A 16489-nucleotide genomic window follows, 5' to 3' on the forward strand; every position below is an offset into this window, starting at 1 on the left:
CTGTAACCACAGAAGGAGTGAGGGACTAGTCTTGTGGGCCTGGCTGCCAGAGGGAGTGAAGCAGATAAATAAGTGGATGTTGACTCAGGGGAGAGAATTGGGCCTTTCTGACCTGGGCTGTTCCCAATTCTACCTAGTCCTGCTTAGGAATAAACCTGGAGACAGTGAGGAGTAGCGGAAAGAAGGGTTCAGGGTTCCACACTCCCCAAAAAGCTGGCCTGGATTTTCTACCTTTAATGTGTGGCCTTGAGTAAGTGCCCCCATGGTGCTGAGCTCCACCCCCTCCTTCCCATGATGGAGAGAAGAATAATAACATTCACCTCCAGGGACTCTGGGGAGACTCAGTGTAGCCAGGGTTGGCCCTAGCTCACAATCCCTGTCCTAATCCTGCTCTCAAAGGCGACTTTGGATCTCTCTTGGGATCACAGGAAAAGAAAAGAGTTGAGCTCCCGCTGATGACAGTCAGAAAGAGGCCCCCGCTCACTGTCTGTCTGGTGACCTTGGGCAAGCAGCTTACCATTTCTGAGCCTCTGTTTCCCCATTTGTAAACTGGGAATAACATCCATTTAGGACCAAGTAAAACAGTGTATAAGAACCTGATGTGGATGACACCCAAAGAGGGTGCTCTCAAGAGAGGGAGCAGGGCCCCACATTCATGTTCCCTCTTTCAAAACCCACGGCCTTTTTCCTGTCTCCTCTGTGCTGTATGGGGGTTCCTCCCCTCAATATCCTTCTATAACTCCCCATTTCTTAGCAAATCCAAAACTCACTGCCACTGGGCCTCGGCCATCTATATGGCTCAGCTTCCCACTCTCTTTGCTTTCTCTCTTGTGCTCCAGGAAAATTCTGTGGGCCTGTGTTCCTAGAATGTTCTTGTCCTCTCCCACATCTTTGCTCACATTCCTCCCCCTCCCCCTGCCAGACAGTGGCCCCTCTGGGCTCCCCCATAGTCTTTCCAGGTGAAGACTCCTCTGGTTTCTCCAACTTCTCCCTCTCCTGCGTCTGGAGGACATTGTCCGTATATTCCGATTGTGTACAAGTCACCTAGATCTTTGTCATACTCTCCCCAGGTTCTAAGTTGGTCAGCTTGAGGGCAAGGGGTGTGTTTTTCTCAACATTGCACTCCCCAGCCTACTACCTTTGATGCAGTGCCTGGCACATAGTAGGTTCACAATTTGGGAAATGGTAGAATTGTTTCAAAGGGTACTGCTGAAAAGTGTCAGAAGGGAGGAGGGTGGTCACTGACGCTTATTAGGCCTCACCTCTGGGCCAGGTGCATTACAGGTATCATTCCATGAATCTATCAGTGATCCTGTGAGGTGCTTGTTGTCCCCATTTTATAGGCAAGGAAAGAGGCTCAGAGAGGAGACATGCCAAAGGTCACATGCCTAAGGTTACAAAGCTGGTAATCATCAGACACAGATCCAAACCCAGCACCTGTCTGACTTGAGAGAGGGAGCTGGGCCTGGGTCTGTTGAGGCCTCCGCGTCTGCCAGCCCCATGTCTGGCAGCACTGGCTGAAGCCTCTGCCTCCCAGCTTCCTGGAGTTCTTCTCGCTGGACGGAGTGGTCCCTGGTGTCAGCCCAGCAGGGAGCCTGGAGCCTTCTAAGACTCCCAGCTCAGGCCCTACTGCCGCTGCTGAAGAGACTCTGTAGCCACTCAGGCCTACCTTGAGGGACTGGCAAGGGGCTGACTTCACCCTCTACACCCAGGCAGTTGGGACAGAGCTAGCTGCCATTGCACAATCTTTACAAACAGATCTCCATGCTCAGACCTGGCAGGGCCCACAGAGCTGTGTCATCCTGTCTAACCTCCTCATTTGAGAGGCAAGAGCCCAGAGAGGTTAGGCAATCTGTCCAAAGTCACACAGTGTTCAGAACATTCTAACTGTAGTCAGCATTGTGTGAGCTGTGTGTCCAAACCCTTAACAGTGTTTATCTTTGGAAGGTGGAGTTCCTCTCATTTTCTTCCTTATGACTCTGAATGATTTGAACTTTTTAAACTTAAATGTGTAACTTTTGTAACGAAGAATAAAAGAAGATTAGAAGGCAATCATATGTAGGTAACAGCATTGTTGTTAAAACCAAGTTACAGAGTTAGACTGCCTGGATTAGAATCCCAGCTTGCTTACTCACCAGCTGTGTGTATTTGGGCAAGTTACTTTACCTCTGTGAGACTCAGTTTTCTCATCTTTAAAGCGGGAATAATAATCATATCGATCTTGTAGGGCTGATAGGAAGGTTATATAAGACAGTGATTGGCACACTAGAGCCTGTGAACCAAACCTAGCTCGCTCCCTCCTTCTGTACAAACCACAGACTAAGACTGGTTTTTATATTTTAAATGGTTGGGGGAAAAAAATCAAAAGAAGAATCTCATTTTATGACATGTGAATGTCATATAAAATTCAAACTTCAGTGTCCATAAATAAAGTTTTATTGGAACACAGCCACACCCGTTCCTTTACATGGTATCTGTGGCTGCTGTCACACTACAATGGGAGGTGTATATTGTGACAGAGACAGTATGGCTCACAAAGCCTCAGATATTTACCCAAGTCCCTTTACAGGAAAAGTTTGCCAACCCCTGATAGGAGCTCATGGTTGAAAAGTACTGTAGAACAATGCCTGACAGCGAGTAAGTGTTTAGAAAACTTTGTTATTATTATTATATAGATATTTATAAAATCTTCTTCCCTTCCGATGTTTTTAAAAGCAGTAATTGCTTTCATCATATAATTCATTGTGTTGAAGGCACAGTTTTCATATTTTAGAATTTCTCAGAGTGTAACAATTGGAGGCATGTCATCATTAATTGACAGCATTTTCCTTTCTTAATGGTGCACAAATTAATGAAAGGGCCTCAGAACTGATGACATCTTAGAGCCAGTAGATGCAGTAAAGTATAAAAGGTTTAAGATGGAGAAGAATTAAAGTGCTACAGTCATTCAGTTAACAGCCGTTCTAGTACTGGGACAGACTTGTTAAGTGCCAGGATAGAAACTGGGTAGCCCAGGAAAGATGCCCAGAGGAGGGGACGTCTACTTGGAGATGTAAAGGCTGATGCAGGATAGAAATACCTGGAGGAAATGCCTTTGAGAGGTGGGCCTCAGTTACCTACCACTTTCCCCTGGAAGCCTCACCTCCCCGTAAAATAAGAATAGTAATAACCCCTAAAGACCACTTTGTGATTCATTTTCTTTTCTTTTCTTTGTTTTTTTTTCAGTTGGAGTCTCGCTCTATCGCCCAGGCTGGAGTACAGTGGCGCGATCTCAACTCACTGCAACCTCTGCCTCCAGGGTTCAAGCGATTCTGCTACCTTAGCCTCCTGAGTAGCTGGGATTACAGGCACCTGCCACCACGCCTGGCTAATTTTTTTATTTTTAGTAGAGACAGGGTTTCACCCTGTTGGTCAGGCTGGTCTCAAGCTCCTGACCTCATGATCTACCTGCCCTGGCCTCCCAAAGTGCTGGGATTACAGGCGTGAGCCACTGCGACCGGCTTATCAATAATCATTTATATCTCTCCCACTAGCTTGGAAGCTAGGGCATGATTTCTTGTCTCTCTTGGTCCCCAGTACAGATCTCAAAGCAAGGCTTGTTGGACAAATAAATGAAGATGAGCCCAAGAGCCCAGGAGAGGGACCGGGAACAGCAGGGCCTCCGTGACTCACACAAGCTTCATCCCTGAACCAAGGATGCAGCCTGCCAACAATGGCCCCAAGCCACACCCCGCCACAGGGGGAACTGATGCTGCGGTGAGAAGTGACAGCTTTCTGTTGACTTTTTTTTTTTTAAACAGAATATGAATTGAGACATAATTTCATTTTCATAATCAGAACCTAACACTTAGTAACTAATGTTGGTGGAAGCAAATGAGATCACAGTTTGTCTGTTCCAAACTCATCTCTGGGAAAAGGAGGAGGAAAAATTACTGGCCGAATCATAGCTGAAGATGCAGAAATTGTCCATCCCAATTTTGCCTTTGTAAGTAATGTGGGGGCAGTTCTTATTAGTAATTGCCAATCTCTACTGACACACAGTATTTTGCTAGGCGCTTTATATTCATTTCCTGGTATGATCATGACATTAACCCTGTGAAATGGGTACCCTTACTATCTCCATGTGAAGAAATGAGGGAACTGAGGACCAGAGAGGTGAACTGACTTATCCAAAGACACACAGTAAGGGCTGTGACTCTCCGCTTTCTAAGATTTTTGTTCTTATCTCTCCACAGCACATAGCAGGCGTAGTATGAAGGCGGCATGCTGCACAATTTCGCTGTTTGTTTCTTGGAATAATAATTTATAGGGGGCTGCTTCTAGATTCCAAAGGAAAGAGAAAGGAAATATGCCCCAAACTCAGGCTTTCTGCCTGGCCCTGCCTGACTCACTGAGCTGCATTGCACAAATGATTCATTCACTGGCCTTGACCTCAGTGGGTTTGGCCACCCATTGAGAGTGAAGTCACACCTCCAGCACTGCGATGCATTTATTGATCCACTCACCTAGCTTCATGGCAGGCAAGAAACAGGCCTGTGTGAGCCTGCCCGGGATCAGGGACAGGAGAGCATACGAGTGTTTCTGGATATCCTCAAGCTGTAGCTGGGCTGCCCGATTCTTCCCTAGGAGATCCTCCGAGGGCCTGAATTAGTTTGCTAGGGCTTCCGTAACAAAGCGCCACAGACTGAGCGGCTTAAATAAAAATGTCTCATCTCATGGTTCTGGAGGCTGGAAGTCTGAGATCAAGGTGCTGGGGATTAGGACTTGAACATATGTTTTTTGGGGGCACACTTCAACCCGCCGGAGGGCCTGTGCCCCAAAGAGAGCCTCCTTCTGTGTGCAGTGAAGGTGTGAGTTCTAAACATGAGAAAAAAACACCCCTTGTTCTTGGATAGGGTGACTCGATACCACAAACAGGTCCAACTGGCCCAGGTAAATATATTCGTTTAACATGATCGTCACCAAAATATTGAGGGTAGGTGTTTTTTTCTGGAGTTAAACAAGTTGATTCTGGAGTTGATATGAAATAATAAACAAGCAAAAATAGCCAGAATTGTTTTTTTTAAAAAAGGGCAGTGGGGTGGAGGTAAGCCCTACCAGACATTAAAACACATCATAAAGCTTCTGTAATTGGCAGGGCACAGTGGCTTATGCCTGTAACCCCAGCACTTTGAGAGGCTGTGATGGGAGGATTGCTTGAGCCCAGGAGTTTCAGACCAGCCTGAGCAACATAGCGAGACTCCATCTCTACAAAAATAAAAAATTAAAAGTTAGCTAAGTGTGGTGGTGTGCACTCGTAATCTCAGCTATTCCAGAAGTTGAGGTGGAAGGCTTGCTTAAGCCAAGGAATCTGAGGCTGCATTGAGCCATGATCACACCACTGCACTCCAGCCTGGGGGATGGAGTGAGATCATGTCTCTAAATATTTTTTTTTTTTTTGAGACAGAGTCTCAGTCTGTCGCCCAGGCTGGAGTGCCATGGTGCGATTTCATCTCACCGCAACCTCTGCCGCCCATGTTCAAGCAATTCTCCTCCCTCGGCCTCCCAAGTAGCTGGGATTATAGGCGCCTGCCACTGCGCCCAGCTAATTTTTGTAGTTTTTAGTAGAGACGGGGTTTCATCATCTTCGCCAGGCTGGTCTTGAACTCCTGACCTCATGATCCAGCCGCCTCAGCCTCCCAAATTCCTGGGACTGTTACAGGCATCAGCCACCGCACCCGGCCTCTAAATATTTTTTTTTTAATGTTTTAAAGCCTCTGCAATAAAAATGGTGTACCTGGAAACGAATAGCGAGACAGACCAATGGAACACAATAGAAAGTCCAGAAATGTATACAAGTACACATGAAGATTTGGTGCATGGCCAAGGTGGCGTCTCAGATCACTGAAACATGAGACTTCTTAATAAGCATGCTGGAACCATGGCATTGCATTTGGAAAAAAGATAAAAGTGGATCCATACCTCACACCAAACATCAGAATAAACACCGAATGGTCCAGAGATCCAGATTTTTAAAAATGAAAGCTTACAACTTCTTTTTTATTATTTTTTCATTTTTTAAGACTAGTCAACTACAGTAGTGAGAAGAGGGGAAAGGGTAGAACAAGGAGTTTGATCAGTAACTGACAGTCAACAAATCATTGAGATAACTCTCTACCTTTGAACCAGCCAAGGAAAGTTTACAACTCTTTTTTTTTTTTTTTTTTTTTTTTGATACAGAGTCTCACTCTGTCACCCAGGCTGGAGTGCCGGGGAGCAATCTCTGCTCATTGTAGCCTCCGCCTCCCAGGTTCAAAAGTCTCCTGCCTCAGCCTCCTGAGTAGCTGAGACTGCAGGCACCCACCACCATGCCTGGCTAATTTTTCTATTTTTAGTAGAAATGGGGTTTCACCATTGTTGGTCAGGCTGGTCTCAAACTCCTGACCTCAAGTGATCCATCCGCCTTGGCCTCCCAAAGTGTTGGGATTATAGGTGTGAGCCACCACACCGGCCAGTTTACAACTTTTAAAAGAAAACAGAGGGAAATGTATTTATAACCCAGGAGTAAGAAAATTTTTTATCTATTTAGGACTCAAAAGCCACAAACAATGAAAGAAAATTTTGATAAATTCAACTATATAAAAATTAAAGCCAAATTTTTAGAAAGCTTTTTATGCCTAAAGCTCCATAAGCAAAATTAAATTTTATTTTAAAAAAGGCAAATGGGGCTGGGCGTGGTGGCTCATGCCTGTGATCCCAGCACTTTGGGAGGCCAAGGCAGGCGGATCATGAGATCAGGAGATCAACACCATCCTGGCTAACACGGTGAAACCCCATCTCTACTAAAAATACACACACACACAAAAATTAGCTGGGTGTGGGGGCGGGGGGCCTGTAGTCCCAGCTAGTCAGGAGGCTGAGGCAGGAGAGTGGTGTGAACCCAGGAGGTGGAGCTTGCAGTGAGCCGAGATCACACCACTGCACTCCAACCTGGGCGACAGAGTGAGACTCTGTCTCAAAATAAATAAATAAACAAAAATAAAAAATAAAGGCAAATGGGAAAAAAATTTGTAATTTACAGATGAAGGCCAATTCCACCTATCTTAAAGGAGTTCTTAAAAACAAAGGATGAAAAAGCCAAAAATATGATTTTAAAATAGACAAAAACTGTGAGCAGATAGTTTACAGAAAAAGAACTACAGTCCTTCTGAACACGTTAAATGCCCATTCTTTTTTTTTTTTTTTTTCCTTTTTGAGACAGAGTCTCGCTCTGTCACCCAGGCTGGAGTGCAATGGCATGATCTCAGCTCACTGCAACCTCCGTCTCCTGGGTTCAAGCTATTCTCCTGTCTCAGCCTCCCCAGTAGCTGGGACTATAGGCACCCGCCACCACACATGGCTAATTTTGTAATTTTAGTAGAGACAGGGTTTCACCATGTTGGCCATGCTGGTCTTGAACTCCTGACCTCAGGTGATCTGCCTGCCTCAGCCTCCCAAAGTGCTGGGATTACAGGCGTGAGCCACCACACCTGGCCTAGATTCCCACTATTAATCATAATAAGAGACAAGAAAATTACTTAAGAGACTGTTTCTCATCCATCATCAGATTAGCCAAAATCCAAAAACTTGACAGCACCCTCTGGGACAAGGGAAACCTGACTATGGACTGGATATTAGGTAATATTATGGAATTGTTAATTCCACTTTGGTGGGTGCCTAGAAGAATATCTTGTTCTTAAGAGATGCATGCTGAAGTATTTAGCAGAGAAGGGTCATGATGTTGGCAACTTGGTCTCAAATGGTTTGGGGAGGAAAAATATGCACACAAATAAATCAATTAATCGTGGCAAAACATTAACAATTGTTGTGTCTATATGGTGGGCATAAGGGTGTTCACGTGCAATGCTGTTGAGCCCAGAGGGCATTATGCTGAGTGAAATAAGCCAGACACAGAACAGGATCTCACTTACATGTGGAATCTTGAAAGTCGAACTCATAAAATCAAAGAATAGAATGGTGGTTGCAAAGCACTGGGAGGTAGGGGAAATAGGGAGATGTTGATCAAAGGGTACAAACTTTCAGTTATTGAGGATGAATAAGGGTTAAGGTTAGGGTTAGGATCGAGTACACCTTATATTGATATAATTTTATTTGTCAATTATACCTCAATAAAGCTGAAGAAAGCCACCACTAAGAAAACGAAAAGAGAAGCAGCAGACTAGGAGAAAATATTTGCAAAACCAAATCTGATAACGGACTTGTATCCAGTATTTGCAAAGAACTTCTAAACTTAATAACAACAACAACGACAAAGGAGCAAAATCCCTGGTGGTCTAGCAGTGAGGATTAAAAAAGAAAGAAAAGAAGCAAAATATATGAACAGCTGTTTCTCCAAAGGAGATATACCAATAGGTAATAAACATATGCACAGATGCTCAACGTCATTAGTCATTAGGGAAATACAGATTAGAATCACCATGAGGTACTACTTCACACACACTAGAATGACTAATCAAAGACAGATAATAACAGAAGTTGGCTAGGATGTGGAGAAACAGAACTGCTATGGTTTTAATGTCCCCTCTAAAACCCATGTTGAAATTTAATTGCCATTTGCAGTATTAAGTAGTGGGACCTTTATAAATTACCCAGTCTGTGGTATTCTGTTACAGCAGCAGAAAACAAACTAAGACAAGAACACTCATACATTGCAGGTGGGAATATAAAGTGGTGCAGCCTCTTTGGAAAACAGTTTGGAGGTTCCTCAAAAAGTTAAACATACAATTACCATATGACCCAGCAATTCCACTCCCTAGGTATCTACCCAAGAGAAATGAAAACAGGTACTATACAAACAAAGACTTGTGAGTCACTGTTCATACAGCATAATCCATAATAGCCAAACACTGGAAACAACCTAAATATCCATCCACTGATGAATGAATAGGCAAAATGTGCTCTATCCATGCACCGGAACACTATTCACCAACAGAAAGGAGCAAACTGCTGACGCACGCTGCCGTATGGATGAACCTCAAAGGTGGGAAAGTTCAAGAAGCTAGGCACAAGGAACTGTGTATTGTATGATTCCATTTATATGAAATGTCCAGAAAGGCAAATTTAGAGAAACAGTAAACAGATTAATGGCTGGGGCTGAGGTGGGAACATGATTATCTGTAAGTGGGCATCAGGGAGGAATCTTCCTGGGAACCAAGAGAATGTTCTAGAATTGATCTTTAATTTTTGTTGTTGTTGTTGTTCTTTGAGATGGAGTCTCATGCTGTCGCCTGGGCTGAAGTACAATGGCGGGATCTCAGCTCACTCTGACTTCCACCTCCCGGGTTCAAGGGATTCTCCTGCCTCAGCCTCCCGAGTAGCTGGGATTACAGGTGCCCACCACCACGCCCAGCTAATTCTTTGTATTTTTAGTAGAAACAGGGTTTCACTATGTTGGCCAGGCTGGTATTGAACTCCTGACCTCGTGATCCGCCCGCCTTGGCCACCCAAATTGCTGGGATTACGGGCGTGAGCCAATGCACCTGGCCCTTTAATTAATTTTTTAAGAGATGGGATCTTGCTCTGTTGCCCAGGCTGGAGTATGGTGGTGTGATCCTGGCTCACTGCAGCCTCAGCCTCCCAGGCACAATCAATCCTCCCACCTTAGCTTCCTGAGTAGCTGGGACTGTAGGCATGAACGACTGTGCCTGACTAATTTTTAAATTTTTTTTTGTAAAGATGGGGTCTTGCTTTGTTGCCCAGGCTAGTCTTAAACTCCTGGGCTCAAGCAATCCTCCAGCTTCAGTCTCCCAAGTAGCTGGGATTAAAGGCACAGGCAATTGCTCCTGGCTATAGAATTGATTTATAGTGATGGTTGCACTACTTGGTAAAGTTACAAAAAAACATTGAATTGTATACTTGAGTAGCTTGAATTTTACAGTATTTAAATTGTACCTCAATAGATCTATTTTTTAAAAAAGATTAGAGTTTCTTTTTTTATGGTAATCCAGTATTTTATTTGTTCTGCCCATTAATAGCTATTATTTGAGAACATTTACAATATTAATGGAGCTTAATCTAAAATAAATTCAACTTACTTTTTAAAATATCTCAATACTGGGTATTAATTTAAAAAAAGTCAAAATAATTATGGTCAAAATTATGCCAAAAACTTAAAAACAAATGCTTCGTATTAGTATGTCTACACACAATTCAGTATTTGGCATAAAGTTTTTTGGCTGCAAGAAAGGAGGCAAGTTTTACTTCACTACGGGGAGTATCTCTTAATGCTTGGGTGACCTCTTTTGGTATTCCTTCTGTTGTTGGTTTTTGGCCTAGTTATCTGTGACTGTATGAATGGAGTTGAGTGGAGGGGTATCCATTGTGTTAATTCCAAATAAGAGTGCATAACTTACATAGTTTGGATATTTGTCCCCACCCAAATCTCATGTTGAATTGTAATCCCCAGTGTTGGAGGTGGGGCCTGGTGGGAGGTGTTTGGATCATGGGGGTGGATCCCTCATGGCTCGGTGCTGTGTTCGTGATAGATCTGGTCACACCTGTAATCCCAGCACTTTGGAAGGCCAAGGCGGGCAGATCACTTGAGGCCAGGAGTTCGAGACCAGCCTGGGCAACATGGCAAAATCCAGTCTCTACTAAAAATACAAAAATTAGCCAGGCATGGTGGTGGGCGCCTGTAATCCCAGCTACTCAAGAGGCTGAGGCAGGAGAATAGCTGGAAGCTGGGAGGGGAAGTCTGCAGTGAGCCAAGATCGTGCCGCTGCACTGCAGCCTGGGGGACATAGCGAGACTCCATCTCAAAAAAATAAAATAAAAGTATATGGTACCCTCCACACCCTGTCTCTCTCGTTCCTGCTTTCACCGTGTAATGTGCCTGCTCCCCCTTGCCTTCTGCCATGATTAGAAGCTTCCTGAGACCTCCCCAGAAACAGATGCTGGTGCCATACCTCCTGTATAGCCTGCAAAACCATTAGCCAATTAAACCTCTTTTCTTATAAAGTTCCCAGTCTCAGAATTTTTTTTTTTTTTTTTGAGATGGAGTATCATTCTGTCCCCCAGGCTGGAGTGCAGTGGCTCGATCTCAGCTCACTGCAACCTCTATCACCCTGGTTCAAGTGATTCCCCTGCCTCAGCCTCCCAAGTAGCTGGGATTACAGGCTCCTGCCACTGTGCCCAGCTAATTTTTGTATTTTTAGTAGAGACGGAGTTTCACCATCTTGGCCAGGCTGGTCTTAAACTCCTGACTTCGTGATCCACCTGCCTCAGCCTCGTGAAGTGATAGGATTACAGGTGTGAGTCACCGCGCCCAGCCTCAGATATTTCTTTATAGCAATGCCAGAATGGCCTAACAGTAACTGATTACTAAAATAAGGAATAAGGAGATAGACAGTGTAACTGCCCAATAATTTTGAGGCCCATAAGTTAAGCCTAAGGAGTTTAACCATGATTCAGGAATAAAGGCCCACACAATATACAGTATGAAGTTAAACTGGAAACAAGAAAAAAAACAAGGCCCGGCACCGTGGCCACACCTGTAATCCCAGCACTTTGGGAGGCTGAGGTGGGAGGATTGCTTGAGTCCAGGATTTCGAGACCAGTCTGGGCCACGTAGTGAATCCCCGTCTCTATAAAAAATACAAAACTTAGCTGAGTGTGGTGACACACACCTGTAGTCCCAGCTACTCAGGAGGCTCAGGTGGGAGGATCACTTGAGCCCAGGAGGTCAAGGCTGCAGTGAGGCAAGATTGTGCCACTGCACTCCAGCCTGGACGACAGAGCAAGACCCTGTCAGAAAAGGAAAGAAAAGAAAAGAAGAGGAGAGAGAAGAGAGAAGAGAAGAAAAGAAAAGAAAATCCATAAATGCCTCTTTCTGGCAACAGCAAGGGTGAACCTTCCACCATTTTCCTTGTGACTTTGGACAATCTCAGCACGTTGTTCCCATTGCTCTCAGCTCAACTCTGGCCAGGGAACCACAGAGTCCAGAGTTCAAGGTTCAAGTTCAATAATTCAGTGTTGAACACCTGACCCAAAAGGCCTTCTGGCTGTACTAGGCAAGGATAGGACCCACTTCTTTTGCCATGGAGCCCTTGCTGGGCATGGTAGCATTGTAGACACCACCCCACCCCACGTAGGATGGGCACTGGTTTGTATTCATTTATATAGTCAGCTCTCCACTTCTGTATAAACTTCCGAGGACAAATGGGACTTAATAAAGGCTTACAAAGTTAATAAGTGTGATTTGGAAAGCCAGAGCCAAGCAGAAAGAGAATGCCACTTCCGGTTTTCTTTTGTCAAGGAAGTGTTTGATTGAGATTTACATTAGTGTGAGAATAAGAAAAAAGAAAAACTTAGCATGGCAAAAGTCCAATATATTTAACCTAATGTGATTTTATCCTAGATATAAGAGAACCCTGGGCAAAAGGGAAAATAGCCCACTTAACGTGAACGAAGTGAGCAAACAACCTACTGTTTCCCTAAAAAGGGTTGGTGGAGAATAGAAAGTAAGAGAAAAATATAGGTAAACGAAAACTTTGGTTGGAGAAGCTGATGCATCTGGATGATAAAAACATGTTATAAGAAAGAAACAGAGAGACAGGAAGAATGAATGAAGAGAAGGAAGGAGAGAGAGAGGAGGCCAGTGTAGGGGGACAGCATAAGTGAGGGGGAGAGAGGAGGAAAGAGTGCAGAAAGGTAGGGGACCAGACTTTGCAGGGCCTCTCAGGCCATCAAAAGGATGGGGGGTTTCTCCCCTGAGTGAAGCAAGAACTCTGGACACAGTGGGCAGAGCAAGGACGGATGGATGTGTATGGTACCAGGACAGTGGGACACACTTCATTTGGGAGGGTGAGGAGGAGATGGGTTCACAGGAAAGTCCTCAGCACAGTGACACACAGTAAGCACCAAGCCCACCACTTATATCATGAGCCCTATTCTATCCCCCAATACCTGCAGGCCCAGAGAGGTAAAGCGCCTGCCCAAGGTCACAGCCACAGAGGCACACAGACACACAGAGACATTTGTCTAGAGGACCGTGGGGAGCCGGGCTAAGCGAGCGGGAAGTCCAGAGGCAGGTTGGCTGCTGGGCAGGAAAGGGCAGAGAGTACATGGTTACCGTGCCGCCGTTGGCCTCTAAATCTGTTCCTTACCTAGGGGATGGGGGAGTAGCAGTGACATCTCCTACATGAGTCATTTAGGTGGTGCACACACACACACACACAAAGAAACAAACACACACAGACACACAGAGAGACATAGACACACAGAGGCACACACAGACACACAGAGAGACATACAGAGACACACATACATACACACAAACACACAGATACACAGAGAGACATCTGGAGACACACAGAGACACACAGATACACAGAGAGACCTCTAGAGACACACAGACATACAGAGACACACACATACATACACAGAGACACACAGTTATACAGACACACAGAAAGAGACACACACACAGACACACACATTCATACACACACACAGAAACACACACGTAAACACACATAATACATTAGTAAACTGAACTGCCAAATTGTCAAAATAACAAATTCCAGAATGAGCTAAGCGTTGATGAAATTCTTCCTGTAGAAATGAACAGAAGAGGTGACACCAGGGCTAACCTACTCAGGAATGACCTGGGTAAGCTCTTCCTAGGACAAGCTGTCACAATCTCCCCAAGGAGAAAGAGACACTATGCCATTATGGTTAAAATAAAGGGGTATTTCCTTGACTTCCCTCCCACCATTTTCCCAGGCAGAAAGCAGCACAGTGAGATTCAGATGCAAGCACACACTACTTTTCACCTTGTCAGGCCTCTGAGCCCGAGCTAAGCCATCATATCCCCTGTGACCTGCACGTATACATCCAGATGGCCCGAAGTAACTGAAGAATGACAAAAGAAGTGAAAATGGCCTGTTCCTGCCTTAACGGATGACATTACCTTGTGAAATTCCTTCTCCTGGCTCATCCTGGCTCAAAAGCTCCTCCACTGAGCACCTTGTGACCCCCACCCCTGCCCGCCAGAGAACAACCCCCTTTGACTGTAATTTTCCTTTACCTACCCAAATCCTATAAAACGGCCCCACCCCTAACTCCCTTCACTGACTCTCTTTTCAGACTCAGCCCGCCTGCACCCAGGTGAAATAAACAGCCTTTTGCTCACACTAAGCCTGTTTGGTGGTCTCTTCACACGAACTCAAGTGAAACACCTCACATGCCACGTGGAGGGCCGGCTCCGACGCTAGCGGCCCGGAGAAGCCCAGAGCAATACTCCATTCCAGGCTCCTCACCTAGGACCTTTCGTGATTCCTGCCTCCTGAGCCCCACCTCCAGAACTTCTGATGTCACTCACCTGGGGTAGGCCTGGGCATGTGGACTTTAAACATCTTCACAAGGGTCCCAACATACAGTCTCAGGGCTGCAAACTACTGACTTAAAGGGTTATCTTTCATGCCCAGCATATATCATGGAGAGAAAATAGCAAGTCAAGGAATCTGCATGGTGGTTGGCAAATAGTAGGTGCTCAGCATATGTTCACTGGAGGGTTGAAGTATCCAGCATGGATTCCCTCCTGTTATTAGACTTGCCCTTTTCCATGCTTATTTTCTAGCTTTGGCATTCTTTACTCCAAGCTTGTATGCTTTTGTTGTCGTTGTTGTTGAGACGTAGTTTCACTTTTGTTGTCCAGGCTGGAGTGCAGCCTGGACACTGCAGGCTCACTGCAACCTCCGCCTCCTGCGTTCAAACGATTCTCCTGCCTCAGCCTCCCGAGTAGCTGGGATTACAGGCATGCTCCACCATGCCCAGCTAATTTCGTATTTTTAGTAGAGACAGGGTTTCTCCGTGTTGGTCAGGCTGGTCTCGAACACCCGACCTCAGGTGATCTCTCCGCCTCGGCCTCCCGAAGTGCTGGGATTACGGGCGTGAGCCACTGCGCCTGGCCGCTTGTATGCTTTTTAAAATCAATAATAATGGAGACGATTTGCCAGCTGTTCAAGGACCCACAGGTCAGTTTCTTTTGCTTCCTTTTACTTTCCCTATTCAAGGGACAGGAAACGCCCATAAATAGCCATGGAAAGGAAACACCTCAGTGGGGGCTGAATCTGTGAGCTGAAGCCCACAGGGCTGAGCTGCTGAGCCCTCCAAAACCCCTTCAAAAGTCCCTAAGCTCGGCAGCCTGGATCCCGCCGTGGGTTGTGGTGACAGAAAAGCTGGGGAGGCCCTGTGGGATGGTGGCACTGGTGGGGGTTGGGGGTGGTCCTGGGTTCCTGAGTCAGCTAGCCTTGGAGCTCCACTAGATCACTAGATCAAGGTCGTGGAGACAAGTCATTCTAGTGACCTCACACTGACATAGCCACCAGGCCCCGCCTCTGGGTGTTTCAGAGAAAACTCCAGGCAGCGGTAGGAGAACGCTCCAAGGGCTGTGTTATCTAGGGTAAAAGCCACATGACACTCTGTGAGGGCCAGCTCAGGGTCCTTGGGCTGCTGATAGGGACACCAAGGCCAGGCTCAGGGTCCCTTGGTGCTGGTCCTAAGCCACACAAGCTCCTGAATTTTAGGACCCTGAAATTCATGGCATCCTGAGGCCCGGCTCCACTCTGGCACCGTCCTGGGACTCTGCCTCAGGCTCTCCTGGCTAGACACAGAGCAGAAGCCAGGTAACTCTACAGCCTAAGGAAGACCCCCAGGAAACCTGAAGCATGGGAAAGCACTAGGAAATCCCTGCTCCAGCCCTAAGCCTGTTGGAGCAGGGTCCTAGCAACTGCTTCCCCAACCAGAAGCGTAGCACCTGCCAGGCCAGGAACTTAGAGAAATGAAGGCCTCCCCTAATCCCAGGGAGGCAATACTATTATTTCTCCTGTTTACAGACAAGAACCCTGGGGCTGAGAGCCATTTGGTCACGTGACCAGGGCCTTCCCTGCAGAATGGGCAGAGCCAAGTCCCCTGACCCCGAAGTGCGGGCCTCACAGTGCTTTCGGAGTGCCTGAATGGTGGAGGGGGCTGAGGGCTTTCTTCCCAGCCCTGGTCATCTCGCCCCAGGCCTCAGCTGTGGGCATCTATCTACCCAAGAAGGCCAGGAGAGGCAGGCCTGAAGAAGAATCTGGAAGGAGGAGGTCCACCATGGGGCATCAAATACTTCATTTGTATGCTGAGCCAAGCTGGGCTGGAGGCCGGGGGCCCCTCGAGGGCAAGCCTCTGGGCCGGGAGCCAGGCTGACCTCTGCCCACTGAGGCCAGGATGAGCATGTCCTTTTCTGCCTCCCTCTTTCTTAGAAGTACTCTCAGCCCAGTACTTCCTGAGATTTCTGCTGCAGTGCCAAGCAGCCTGCTTAACCCCTCACCTCCCACTCCTTCCGAGGCGACTCAGAACCCAGAGGGGAAGGGTCAGAGGTGTACAGGTGCCCAGGGGTTCCAGGGAAAGAGAGCATGCATCCGGGACCCTGGAGGGCTCTGTTTCAGCTTCACCTCTTAGCCTGTGCCTT

At 46.4% G+C, this 16489-nt stretch overlaps 1 pseudogene; it reads right to left on the minus strand.

The window, feature by feature from the left end:
- Positions 1–10188: 10188 nt before the first annotated feature.
- LOC100993337 (phosphatidylinositol N-acetylglucosaminyltransferase subunit P-like) lies at positions 10189–12252 on the minus strand (annotated as a pseudogene).
- Positions 12253–16489: the final 4237 nt, after the last annotated feature.

The sequence above is a fragment of the Pan paniscus genome, chromosome 4, assembly GCF_029289425.2.
Source record: "Pan paniscus chromosome 4, NHGRI_mPanPan1-v2.0_pri, whole genome shotgun sequence".
Lineage (NCBI taxonomy): Eukaryota > Metazoa > Chordata > Mammalia > Primates > Hominidae > Pan > Pan paniscus.